The sequence below is a fragment of the Thermobia domestica genome, chromosome 9 (genome assembly GCF_964235325.1).
Source record: "Thermobia domestica chromosome 9, izTheDome1.hap1.1, whole genome shotgun sequence".
Taxonomy (NCBI): Eukaryota; Metazoa; Arthropoda; class Insecta; order Zygentoma; family Lepismatidae; genus Thermobia; species Thermobia domestica.
In genome coordinates this window covers 52,053,696-52,066,666 of record NC_137462.1, presented here as the reverse complement: position 1 = coordinate 52,066,666, position 12,971 = coordinate 52,053,696, and the positions used below count along the sequence as shown (strand labels likewise).

The following is a 12,971-nucleotide window of genomic DNA, read 5'->3' as shown; positions in this document are numbered from 1 at the left end:
TTTTTTCCCCCACGATTACACCCAGTGCATCGTCACCGTTCTCCTTAACCTAGGTGCATACCCGTGGTACGTTAAGAAAAAAAAATCTTAGGACTTGAATCAATCTAGCAAAAAAATCTTGCTATCTCTAGCTGTATTTGTTCTATGGGATCCAATCCCGAAACCGGAAGTGGTAATAATTTCCAACATTTTCGTCTTCAATAGTACGACAAGGACTGAGTCAGAATCTACTCTGGCTTGCTGAATTCATATTTTAAAAGAAAAGTACCTTTTTATTATTTACAGTTTTTTTGCTCTATGGAGATCAATAATGTTAAAATCGGAAAGTGGTAGCAGATACTTAGTACTTCTGGGTTAGGTAGAGAAATATGGGTGGAGATGGAACCTATTTTTCGAATTCTGAATCAATATATGAAGTTTCTAGCTAGTTATTACCGTTTTCTATCTAGGGGATCAACATTAAAAACGGCAGAAGTGTTTCAGTGCAAGGTATGAGCGGAGACTCTAGCAGCGCCGAATATATAAACACTTTCTTGCTATGTGTTACCACTTTTTTTTCGAGTGGGCACCTTTATTGAAACCAAAACTTGTAAATATGTACCACTTCCGGTTTTAATAAGGAGACATACGTGCGGAGATGGAAACTATTCTTGAGAATACTATATTAAGGTTTTCATGTTCGTATGTAAAGAAGAAAATTACAGTACTTTACCTTAGCTTATTGGATGTTTATTATTTGCCTATCATATCGATGTCTTAATTAACTGATGACATCTTCCGGGCCAAGTTACTAAATGAGACGTGTGGTCCGAAAGTAGATTTCAGCAGATATTCAAGACATCGAAATGATACCATCATCATAATTATCATATTTTTCTGTCTTAATACCGTCCATTAACTGCAACCTCTTTCGCTTCCTCCCTCTTTTTCCTGCCACCATACCCTCTAACACGTCTTTCATGATGCAGTTCCTTTTCAGCCAATGCCCCAAACAGTTTCTCCTCCTCTGTTCAAATTGGTTTCTTCGTCTCTAATATTTTAATATCTTATTCGTTTTCCTTTGATACAGCTAATTCTCTCCATTCTTCTCCACACCTACATTTCGAAGGCTTGTACTCTTTTTCTCATCGCTTTCATGTAATGTTCATTTTCTGCTCCATATACTTCTATATTTGACAGGCATATAACACACTCAAATACGCTAAGATAAACTACTGTAATTGTCTTAATTACCATTTATTCCTGAGAAGCTGAATCCATCTAAAAGCCGCTTCTCAGAATCTACCACCACTTTTGTTTTTCGGTGTTCAGTGCCGAAACCAGACATATAATTCTACAATTTTCGGTTAAAATAGACGGTGGAAACTGGAATCTACTTTTGGGAAGTGAATCCGTATGTATATACTTAAAAAGTTCTTGCTATCTTACTGATACCTGTCAACAGACAGACAATACATGCTGCTTTTCCCATTATTAGAAGAATAATATGGTACAGGTAGAAAATATGGATGAGATTAGTTATGTCTACTTTTTGAGAATGTGAAAAGCACAACCAAGACACTAATTTCAAAAATAAATAAAATAGGAAAAAAAAAACGTATGCAGGAATAGCGGACGAACAGAAACCAGTGGCTACGATAAGAACAAAACTCAAGACTGTGGTGTCACTCTCTATTTACTTCTTCCTTCCGGAATCCAGTCTTCCTCCCTCCCCCTTTCCTTACAGCACAATCTTTGATGTAAAATTAAATAAGCTAATATTTAAATTTAGCCTACAGGGTATACATATCGTGCACTAAACTCAACACTTAATTACATTTCAAGGTTACACGCGGCAAGTGTGCGGATAGCTAACTACAATACCTTTCTTCTCGTGGACTCCTTCGTGGCTAAGCGGTTAGCGTGCGCGTCTTTGGCGTAGGAGACCCGGGTTCGATTCCCGGCGGGAGCTCATGTGCTTTGGATTTCACGTTAATCAGTAGGTCCACGTCTCATATAGCCTCGCTATTGAACGTTAAACTCAAAGTTTCTTATCGTTTAGAGGTCGTTGCACGGCATTTGAAAACCAGAAATGGTCGAACACAGAATAAAATAATTCCCCACACCGCATACTGGTATTGAAAATGAACTGAAATTTCTAGTCTTATGTTCTATGGCAGGGTTTTTCAACCAGGGGGTTGCGAAGATAAGCGGAAGAGATAAATATAATTAGAATCTAATACCGGAAAATGTTTTTAAATATCATTTTGAATTTTGTTGTTAGGAATATTTTTACTTTTATACATGAACAAAAAATAGATCTACTAAACATTTTCAACAGGTGCAGAGTTGTTTAAAAGTCAATTTAAATAAAAGAGGTACGATATGCATATAATGAGAACTGCTTATTGAAATACCAGAAAAATAGAAATGCAACAAAACCTGCATATTGAAATAGAATGAAAATTGAAAGCTAATGTAAAGAAAGAAAATACAATGAAAAATAAGAATACAAGAGCATAGTGCGATTTCACTAGTGCCCCATTGTACGGTTCAATCTTCGTGACGCACATTATCAAGTCATTTAACATACTCAATACCTTTTTTAACAACTGTCTACGTTTTTAAAGCCAAAACTAGAAATCAAGTTATTTTTTATTATATGACCCAAAATTAAGGGAGTTAAGAAGTTCTAATATTTTCAAACGGCCTCCATTTTGAAACCGTATGATGGATCACGTTCGATATAGGTGAAATGAACTGACCAAATTTAGTTTTAATTTATTCGCTTTTAGGGAAGTTACGATATCCACTATATACAAGAAATGGATTCTACTATTATAGAAATAGATGGATATCGTCAGATCTCCGCAATAGGTATATTAAAAATGCCATACAAGCTTGATACAAACCAGAAATTATAAGGGGGTCGCTGGCAAGAGGATGTGATAAAATGGGGGTGTTGATAAGAATAAGGTTGAGAATCACTGTTCTATGATTATGCCCTGTAGATAAAGTGAATGATTATTAACACGAATTCAGAAGCCTTAGAATCAAACCAGTCTCCCTTCGCACCTAAAATGAGACGGCATTATCCATGAGTCACTGTATCCCCCAACCACCTCGCAATTACGATGGAATTTCGTTACAGTTATTTAGTTTTTTTTTTCCTATGATTATGTGCCGAGGCTGAGAGAGAGGAGATGACGATAATGAACGAAATGATAGAATGAAGAAAGTGGGAGGAAACGGAAGACCCTTGAGAAAACCAACGCACACCGCCAATGTTCACCACAAAGAAAAACTTGGTGTGAATTGCGACCGAACAAGGGATCTCATACACCATTGATAAGCACTCAACCACTAAGCTGGTGTGGCGGCCTCCTTATACTTATCTATTTCACTCAGCAAATTTGATACCTTATTCTTTGATAATTTCCTCGAATTAGAATGCAAATTGAAACATCTATGTATAAGAACAACACGTAATGAGTGGTGTTGCCAAACGCCCTGTATATAGAGGATTGTCCTGTATTTCTTTACTCGTACCGGTGGTTCAATCTTTTAAGCTATAAAAAAAGATGGTATTCTCATTATGCTTCACGCCTTCATGAAAGAATTGAAATATAACTCTCTGATGGCGATGTGCTCCTCGCAAGTGCCATGCTATAAGGGAGGGGGAGGGGGCAAGCGGGTCGACGGCCTTTGGCGCCGAAGTAAGGGAGCGCAAAATTCGTGAAGAAAATACTAATATAAAATAGAAGAAAAAAAGGTAATAAAAGGTGCTCAAAATCAAGGAAAAACATAGTTTATTTTTGAAAATTTTACCACGCTTGGCGCCAACCATGGTGGCGCTTCGTGGCTGGTCTGTCGACCTCACACATATGTACAGGAACGCCGTCGTATACTTTCGACCCGGGCGCTGATTTTCCGCGAAACAGCACTGCTTCTCGCGATTTTCTGATCGACTCTTTTTCGGATGAACGAGAGAGTAATTCCTTACGATAGCAATGACAGTTGCCTAAAACTCAGTATCTCAGCACATAATTCTGATATGGAACGTATATTTTCATTGATGAATGAAAATGAAATGAAATTTTTGAGTTTTACGTCCCACGGTTATGCCGGTTAGGCTAAAAGGAGACGGGCATTGATGAATGAACAGCAGGGTAAGGAGAGAAACTTGACCTAGTAACAGTGCAATCCATGTCAAAGTTTTTACGCCTAGTGACATTGGACGTGACTTCCAGTGAATTTCATAACTATATGTTGCAAGACAAACAGCTGATGAGAAATGACAAGTCAGCGAATGAAATACACTGATGAAGACCGGAGTTAAACATCTTACTTATTTATTTAATAATCACCAGATACAGCTCAGACAACAATAACAACAATGGAAAGCATTTGGGAAGGTATCTACCAGGGCCTGTTTAGTAGGTACCATCTCGGCATTTGCGTGGCAGGACTGAGGAAAACCCGTCAGGAAGAAACCTTTGAGTTTTATGTCCCACGGTTATGCCGGTTAGGCTAAAGGAGACGGTGATGATGACTAATGAATGAAATGGTGGAATGAAGAAAGTAGGAGGAAACGGAAGAATCCCGAGAAAACCCATGCACACCGTGTTTGTCCACCACAAGGTTCACTTGGCGGGGGCTGGAATCGAACCCGGGACCCCAAGCACCAGGGGTGAACGCTCTACCACTGAGCAACCGCGCCCAGGATGGTCGGCAGCGGGAATCGAACCCATGACCGAATACGAAGCCAACGCTCTGCCACTTGTGCTACTTCGCTTGATCTTAAGTTTATGACGTCGCTTTGTGCTACTTCGCTTGATCTTAAGTTTATGACGTCGCTATTAAATGAAAATTAAGCGTGTTGTTACAAAAAAAGTTATATATCGCATTTATATTTTAAAAATGAAATTTTTTTTGTTTGTTTGTTTAACGTTCCACAATTATACACTTTAGACTAAGAAAGACCATGATTAAGGCAAGTGGATGAAGGCAATGAAAGAATTGGTGGAATGAAAATGAGGGAGGGAACGTGAGTACCCCGCGAAAAACGCACGGACACAATGTTGCCCGTCACAAGCTTACTTGGTAGGGGATTGAACCAGGAACCTACGCATCAGAGGTAAGCGTTCTATCACTGAGTGACCCTGTCCCCCGCATTTACGTTTAAAATTCTGCTCTCAATTTTTGTTTGTTTGTACCCGCGACCTGTATTTCCAGTGGAGAAATATTGCATTCCTAGTAGACCGAGATGTTACTCATCGACTTCCTGCATGGCTTATTCTGTTTCCTGTGACTCGGTATTCACGTAAGATTAGTCACTGGTAAACTGCGACATCCTATGAATATTTACAGCATATTCATAGTCACGCACCATTATATTCTGAAAGATTAGAATTAATTCAATAATAATTCAACACCCACCAAGAGTGACAGAATGAATTATTTGCATCGATTGAGTATCATTGTCTAATAAAAACCCTAAAACACTAAACATTTGCAAATTTGACGATTAGCACCTGTCGTATTCATTATTTGTTTTTACATATTTTCCCGTGCTATGAAAGTGATTAAGAAAACTTCAATCGTTGAGAAATTCCTGCATTGTAACTATAAAGTTTTACCTATGATTTTTTTTCTACTTACCTTTCTACTATAGTTTTTTTTCTACTTATTAGCACAAAAAGATTTCTGTTAACTGTTCCTATAATTTAATTGCATGTTTACTCAAAATAAATATACATCACAAAGCAATAAAATATTTGGTAAGAGTGCATTTTGAGCAGAACAAGTGATTTTGGGTACCTTTTTGTTTCTCCCCCAATCTTGTAAATATAATATTTCCACCTTTACTTACTTCACAAAATATAGCTGAGCGAGCGAAGGGGGTTAGTAGTCCCCCGGGGCTCGTTTTGGTATTGGTTGCTATGAATGTTTTGCTCAAAGTGCACTTTTGCCAAATATTTTTAGTAGTAGTTTATGAACGTTTAGTAATAACGTAACTTCTGGGTAGTTTAGTGTTGTAGAGTTAAATATCGAACGAATTAAATTGAAAACATTTTCGGTATGGAGGGACACATCATGTAAATCCTGGACTGTTTTGGCTAAAAAGAAGTCTGGAGGACCTAGTCACTGGATAACCTTTTAGCTTAACGTTCCACGATTATGCACAGAGGCTAAGGGAGACTGGATAATTATAATGAAATGGGGTCATGAAGGAAGTGGGAGGAAACAGAAGAACCCGAGAGGTAATAGTTAAGAACAGCTACTTCTCATCTCCCGTGCACGAGGATACATCTTACTGTTGCACTACCTAAACACCCTAAAAACAAGGGCAAGAACTCAGTCTATTACCTACTTTTTAACATCCTAGATAGTCAATGAATAATTCCTGAAAGTATGGCGTTTGTCGTCCTTCCCTAAATGGGAAGTACGGCTCCTTAACTATAACCACCCGAGAAAACACATGCACACGGTATTTGTCCACCACAGTCCTCTTAACGAAGCTGGGATCGAACTAAGGACCCCAAGCATGAGAGGCAAGCATAAGTAATAACAGTTACTAGGATGCCAATGTCTGTCAGTTGTTGAAGTTTAGCCTCTTCACAGCTCCAATGAGTTGAGTTGATTTTGAGTTTAACGTTCCTTTCAGCAACGAGGCCATATGAGACGGGACCTACTGATTAACGTGGAATCCGAACCACATGAGCTCCCGCTGGGGTTCAGAGATTCAAGTTTATGTGGCGTGAACCTATAATTTTAGATGGAGTCTAAACCACCTTAATGTGCTCAAATTCGAATGTTGTCGAACCCAGGAGACAGTACATGCTAGCTATTAGGTAAAGAAGACCATGAACTGTGTGGAAGTTTGAGTTTAACACACACTGTTTATATAAGGATCACATACTGAGGCCCGGTCCACAAAATGTGTATATATAAATCTATTGTGGCCATACTAGCTTCACTACTTATTTCTAGACATTATACGAAATTCCCGTCAAGAGTACATTTGGTTTGAATTTCCGATAAATCCACCCTTCACCTAGTCTGTCTGAAATACGCTGGATAAAAAAAAAAAAAAACGCATTCTAATTTAACACATGATGAAACTCCTGTACTGTATGGAAACGCCTACGTGAGACCTCGAACGTAGGCTTACCAGAATACCGTATCATTAAAGAAAAAAAGTTCCAGCGATTGATGCTTCTCTCTCGATTTTCTAATTTTTAGTATTTATTTAAATTATGCACAAGCAAAGATATATTTCTGAAATGTGACGTACACCTACGCTTACGCTATGTAAATTATACATGAATCTAGGTTACATGTTTAAGGCAATAACAAAACTGTTGAATAAATATTACGAAAATCAAACTGACTACATTCTAAAGAAATCTAAATACACAGATTATCAAAACACTGACAGCAATGCGTCAAAGCTTACACTACCGCATTCCACCATAACATTGTTGTCATACCGTACTTCAATGTTGTCAAACAAAACACACCCACCTTCACCGACGAATCGTTGAACTCTACGCCAAAGACCCGTAGACTTCACTTTATAAAATGAACCAACTACGGGTGGGGCACACCACCACCTCACACGCGCAACCACTTCACAACGAGTTTCTGTGAATTGTGAGTTGACGACTACAAAATGCTGTGTTAACCTCCTACTTCCACAACTCCAAAGTGATCTATGGACTTTCTCACTTCGCGTTCGGAACAAAAATTGCAGTCCACGCACGCAACGAGACTGCAAGATGAGAAGCGATATCTCAAGCTTGTTCAATTCAGTCTTGACCTCTATTGACTAAAGCGGCTGTGCTCGAAGTCGGCTGCTCCTTGCCTCGCTGGACTGTTGCCAAGCGAGGATATTGAAAGCTGAGTCAAGACCGTTGTTTATTGATTTTTCTCATCGTTTGCATTTTCGTGTCGCCTAAGCTCTAAATTTGTTAACTGCGCTAAATGCAATTGCACCATACAAAAGCAATACAAACACTTGACCCATTACAATGAATTGTAAAAGTTAAATTATTTTTCAACCGTGTATCGTCATTTTTCTTGTCACTGATCATAAATATTCTCCAAGAAATTGTAAGCACTGGTACTACTGTCGCGCCTGGGTTTATCTTCGTTCTAAATATAGACTCTTTTTTTCTTTCCTTCTGAAGTATATTTTTGTAGAGCCGTGACAATGTATATGAAGCGCTTACATTTTCCAGACTGCATAATAGGGCATAATAACATCACAATAGAACACACTCAAAAATTTTGCTCCATAATATGGCTTACAAAGATGCAATTTGCAAATGTTGTCGGTTTCGTACACAGAACGCAATAAATACAAGACCTTACGGACAGTGACGGCGATTGGGCGTTAAAAGTGGGGGGCAGGACATAATCTGAATATTTGTATATCAATGTTGGTTTCCCTGATTGATGCTAACACTTTGTTTGAGAAGGGTTTTATAACTAATAGGATACTATCTTTTTCAGTTAAAATATCGTATTTCATATTTTATTAAGTAAATTGACAAGAGCAACACAAGTAGGTACCAGCCCTTTGTACTCTTAAATAACGAAGATGTAAGAAGAGACTTCATTCCTTGCTCATGAACATCTTAAAATTATGTCTGGAAGATTGTATGATCAGATTATTTAATAACAAAGGGCATCTTTAGTGATTCCTTACTTTCTTGACTGGTGAGTACCAGGGTCGATATGGGTATGTAGAGAACCGATAGGTTCTGTAGATCACGAATACTTTGGTTTCGATGTCGCAAAGTGAAGTGTCTTCGAACAGGAGTCGAAAAACAGATCGACGGTTCCGAGAATGTTGTAGTCACTTCTCGGTTCACCGTGCGCCACTGAAGAGACTTCCGCTGGAGATCTTTGGGTCTATCCTCATCTCTTGACTTGTGTAATTTTATACCGCACGTTACCCATGAAACCACAGAGATTCAGCAGAATCCTCTCAAAAAGTGACGAGAACCACCCCAGAAGCACGTATTGTTTAGGCCTACTTATGGGGGCGCGTATCTCCGGTGACCGACCTATCTCTCGGGCAATGTGGGTATGGGGAGAACGTATGTGCACGTTCTCCGAATATGCAAACGCGTTAGTTTCCGAATATGCAAACCGCGACGTCGCAGTTGAAGTTGTTCCAGTACCAGGACCCAAAGCAGGCAGAGACTGCTGATCACTCTCGGCTATTTTGATCCACGAGTCAGCTGAGCTTGCTTTGTGTGTGTGTGTGTATATATATGTGTGTGTGTGTGTGTGTGTGTGTGTGTGTGTGTGTGTGTGTGTGTGTGTGTGTGTGTGTGTGTGTGTACGTGTGTATGTGTATAAGGGAACAAATTGAACTGTGCTTCCCCTATAACACACTCCTAGCTACTAGCCTGTCGAATGTCACAACTAAGCCCAAGAATGGGTTCCAACTAGAACAAACCAAGTTCATCTGACACATGGGTCGAAATAGCCGAGAGCGATCAGCAGGGTCTGCCAGTTTTGAGCTCCGCCATTGGAATAACTGCAATGTGACACCGGGATTTGCATATTCGGAAACTAGCGTGCCTTCCCGTTCTCCCCATATCCACAATGCCCGTCGATCACCGGAGATACGCACCCCACAAGTAAACAATACGTGCTTCTGGGCCGATTCTCTTCTTCATTCTTGTGCGGATGCTGCTGGATCTCTGTGGTTTCATGGGTAGTGTGCAGCATACAATTACACAAGTTAAGAGATGAGGATAGACCCAAAGATCTCCATCAGAACCCTCTCCAGTGGCGCACGGTGACCCAAGAAGTGAAAACAAATTGTCGGGACCGTCAACCGGTTTTTCGACTCTTGTTCGAACACACCTCACTTTGCGACATTGAAATCAACGTGTTCGTGATCTACAGAACCTATCGGTTCTCTGCATACCTATATCGACCCTGGTATACTCACCAGTCAAGAAAGTAGGGAGTCAACAAAGCATTGGGTGGATTGCCTTTAAAAAAATAAATAAGTAGAGAACAATATTAATCATAGTAATGAATAATGACGCCTGTTTTGTAGAAGTTATATTGATACTGGGATTAATGAACAACTTATATTTTTAATTCCATACATGCTATTAAATGTATGTTACCAAGGGCGACCATCAGGGGGGGCAATGTGGGACGCTCACCCCCCTAAGAGGAAATTGTACTTGGGAATACCGAAAACCCAATAGAATTTTTACATTAGTTACAGCAAAATTTGAAACTATATTTGAAACGTCCAATTTGATGTAGATTACAATTTTGGATTTCAAAAATAGTTTCAATAGCGTCAATGGCGGGCTCTTGAGGGAAGTCACATATGTTAAAAAAAAAAAAAGATGTCACTACATTCTATAAGGGAGAACGCTTCACACAGCGTCAGAAAATTCTATATAAGAATCAGCACATTAGATACCATAAGACGGGGTTACTTTGCACACGATTTAAGGAATTTTAAAGAAAATCGCATGTAACTTACAAACGTAATGATTTAGAACACTGTATTTTAAACATATAATAGCTAGATATATGTCGAAAATATTCGTGCAAGTTCATTGGTAAACATTCAGTATGACCATAGTTATTGAAATATAAACTAACAAGTATGTTAACATACGAATATAACTTTTCTGTGCAATGTTTTCCCTTCAGTGTTTATACATTTTACTTTCTACACAAAACTGCATACAGTTTATAAATATTGATTTTAGAATGAGGGTACTGATATCGATACTTACATGTTAGTATGAATTACCAATATTTGTGAAGAAAATTAAGTATTTTCTGGTATCGGCACAGGAACCACATTCTAATAGTTTAGCATATGTCCCACACAAATGCCAACTCAGGAACAAAAAAAAAAAAAAAAAAAATCCCCGTGAACTGATTTACCTTGGTTATTCCTTATATCCAAGAATATCATCCCAACCGTAGTTAGTGGAAGATTTACGGGGTTTGGGACTTTCAGGCTGAAGTCCACCCAAATTGCATGATTTCTTTTTCAAAACATCTAATGCTATATAGTCATTCCTATGCGTATAAGCTGCAAGCCCCCCAAAAGTCTAGTTATTTATAATAATAATAATAATAATAATAATAATAATAATAATAATAATAATAATAATAATAATAATAATAATAATAATAATAATAATAATAATAAGTGAAGCCTTTGTGAGTGAAGCCCCTCTCAAACTACTATTCTGGATCCGCCAAGGGCGTCAACTTCTCTGTAAATTTCGGGGGGGGGGGGCATTCAGATGCAGAAGGTGCATATATATGAAGATTTTAAGACAAATTGCACTCAAATTATCCCAAATATTGTATACTCATAAATACAATTGGGGGGCCCACATGAGCTTTTGGGGGGCCAGGCTCCTTCGGCTCCCCAGGATCGGCGCTCTTGGGATCCGCCACTGTTCATAATTTATTTTCCAACAAGAAATTCATTCCGGCATCTACCTAAATAGGAAATTTACCTAAATTTAGAATGCAGGAGATTCCAGTAGTAATAATTTCCTATCTAAGCGGTATTTTGGACCTGTGCAAAGTAACCTCGATTAGAGGCTGAAACCGCCTGCTTCCAGTTTTACTTTTTCATGACTTTAAAACGTTTCACATTTCAATGTCAACTATTGCATCGAAGTCCCATTATACACAGCAGTATTCTACGAAACTGACTTAACTTTGACGGAAAATATTGTATGCGATATCTTTCAAATTTTGCCGGCCTTTACAGTGACTGCTTTCCATGCCTCTACAACAACGAACCCTCCCGGTAATTAGAACTGATGTTAACCGCCACTATTATAGCCAAAATACAGTTAGCTGTTCTTGTTCATGGTTTTGCCGACAGAGGACTAGTGTTGCCACGAGACGAGACATTTCTCGGATCTCGTCTCGTATCTCAAAAATGCAAACGCTGGCGGGAAAGGCCAAGACTGAAGTTGCCTATTGTCATATAGATTGCAAAAGGAAAATCCCCTTTGGGAGAAAACATGTTGAAAATCCTTCATAGAAAAGTGTCCTCTGTCTATTGAATGAAACAATCGTGATACATGAGATTCCAGGAATATCATCCTTGTCCCAAATTCCCCTTGCTGTAAACTGAGGAATTCTCTATTTTTTTTTTTTTTTTTTCATTTCTGGTTGGAATGATGAAAACAAAACAAAGACAGGGAAGATTTTTACAAGCTCAAGAAACCGAACTACCACGACCATCAAGGTGACCAGAATTTTCACTTTGCGAAAACGGAACGTATACGAATCGGCTACGGGGAAGGGGTGGGGGGTATCTGACTTCCAGATTGCATTTTGGGACTCAGCAGAGTTCTCAATTTACAAAATACACAAATAAGAGTGATAACACACCGTTTCTAACTTTATGTGTACCACACAACAAATAATGGTTCCCGATTGTAAGTTCTACCCAACAATTCTTTTAATTAGTTGAACACTCAGAATTCGCACTTGAACCACGAATACTCAATTCTTATTTGAAAATTCAGAAGTTCTAGACACGGCTCAATCTTGGCAACGAGGTTGGTACGGAAGAGAGTAGAATTTCCATTTACGATTTATATTTTGAATAATAATTACGGGACACCTAGGTCATTTTTACTTAAAAACGGGACATTCAGGCGTCCCGTTCGAGAATCAGAAAAAACGGGACAACGGTTAGAGAACAGGGACTGTCCCGGCTAAAACGGGACGTCTGGTCACCTTGACCACACTCTTCAAAAGCTGTAGTTGAAAGTTCTGGCTGAGGTGGCGGAAGAGAATAAACTATAGTGGTCTTTATTCTCTCGTGGCGGTATTCTTTTTGCTAAATGCACCGAAAACGGCAGTTGAAGCACGTCATCTGCAACTAAAATTTTGTCTTCTCTCTCTCTCTCTCTCTTTCTTTCTTTCTCTCTCTGTCTCTCTCTCTCTCTCTCGCGTGC

At 38.9% G+C, this 12,971-nt stretch overlaps 1 protein-coding gene across 2 annotated transcripts in view; it reads right to left on the bottom strand.

Annotated features, from left to right (window-relative positions):
- LOC145694639 (WD repeat and SOCS box-containing protein 1-like) overlaps nt 1–7,859 on the bottom strand; it is a 63,015-nt gene extending 55,156 nt beyond the window's left edge. Inside the window, exon 1 of one of the 2 annotated variants that reach the window (XM_081771052.1) lies at nt 7,507–7,859. The gene's annotated coding sequence lies outside the window, so the exon portion shown is untranslated. Of the gene's footprint in view, nt 1–7,418; nt 7,442–7,506 lie in introns of those variants that run through there. The other variant, XM_081771053.1, reaches the window with a different exon arrangement.
- Nucleotides 7,860–12,971: the final 5,112 nt, after the last annotated feature.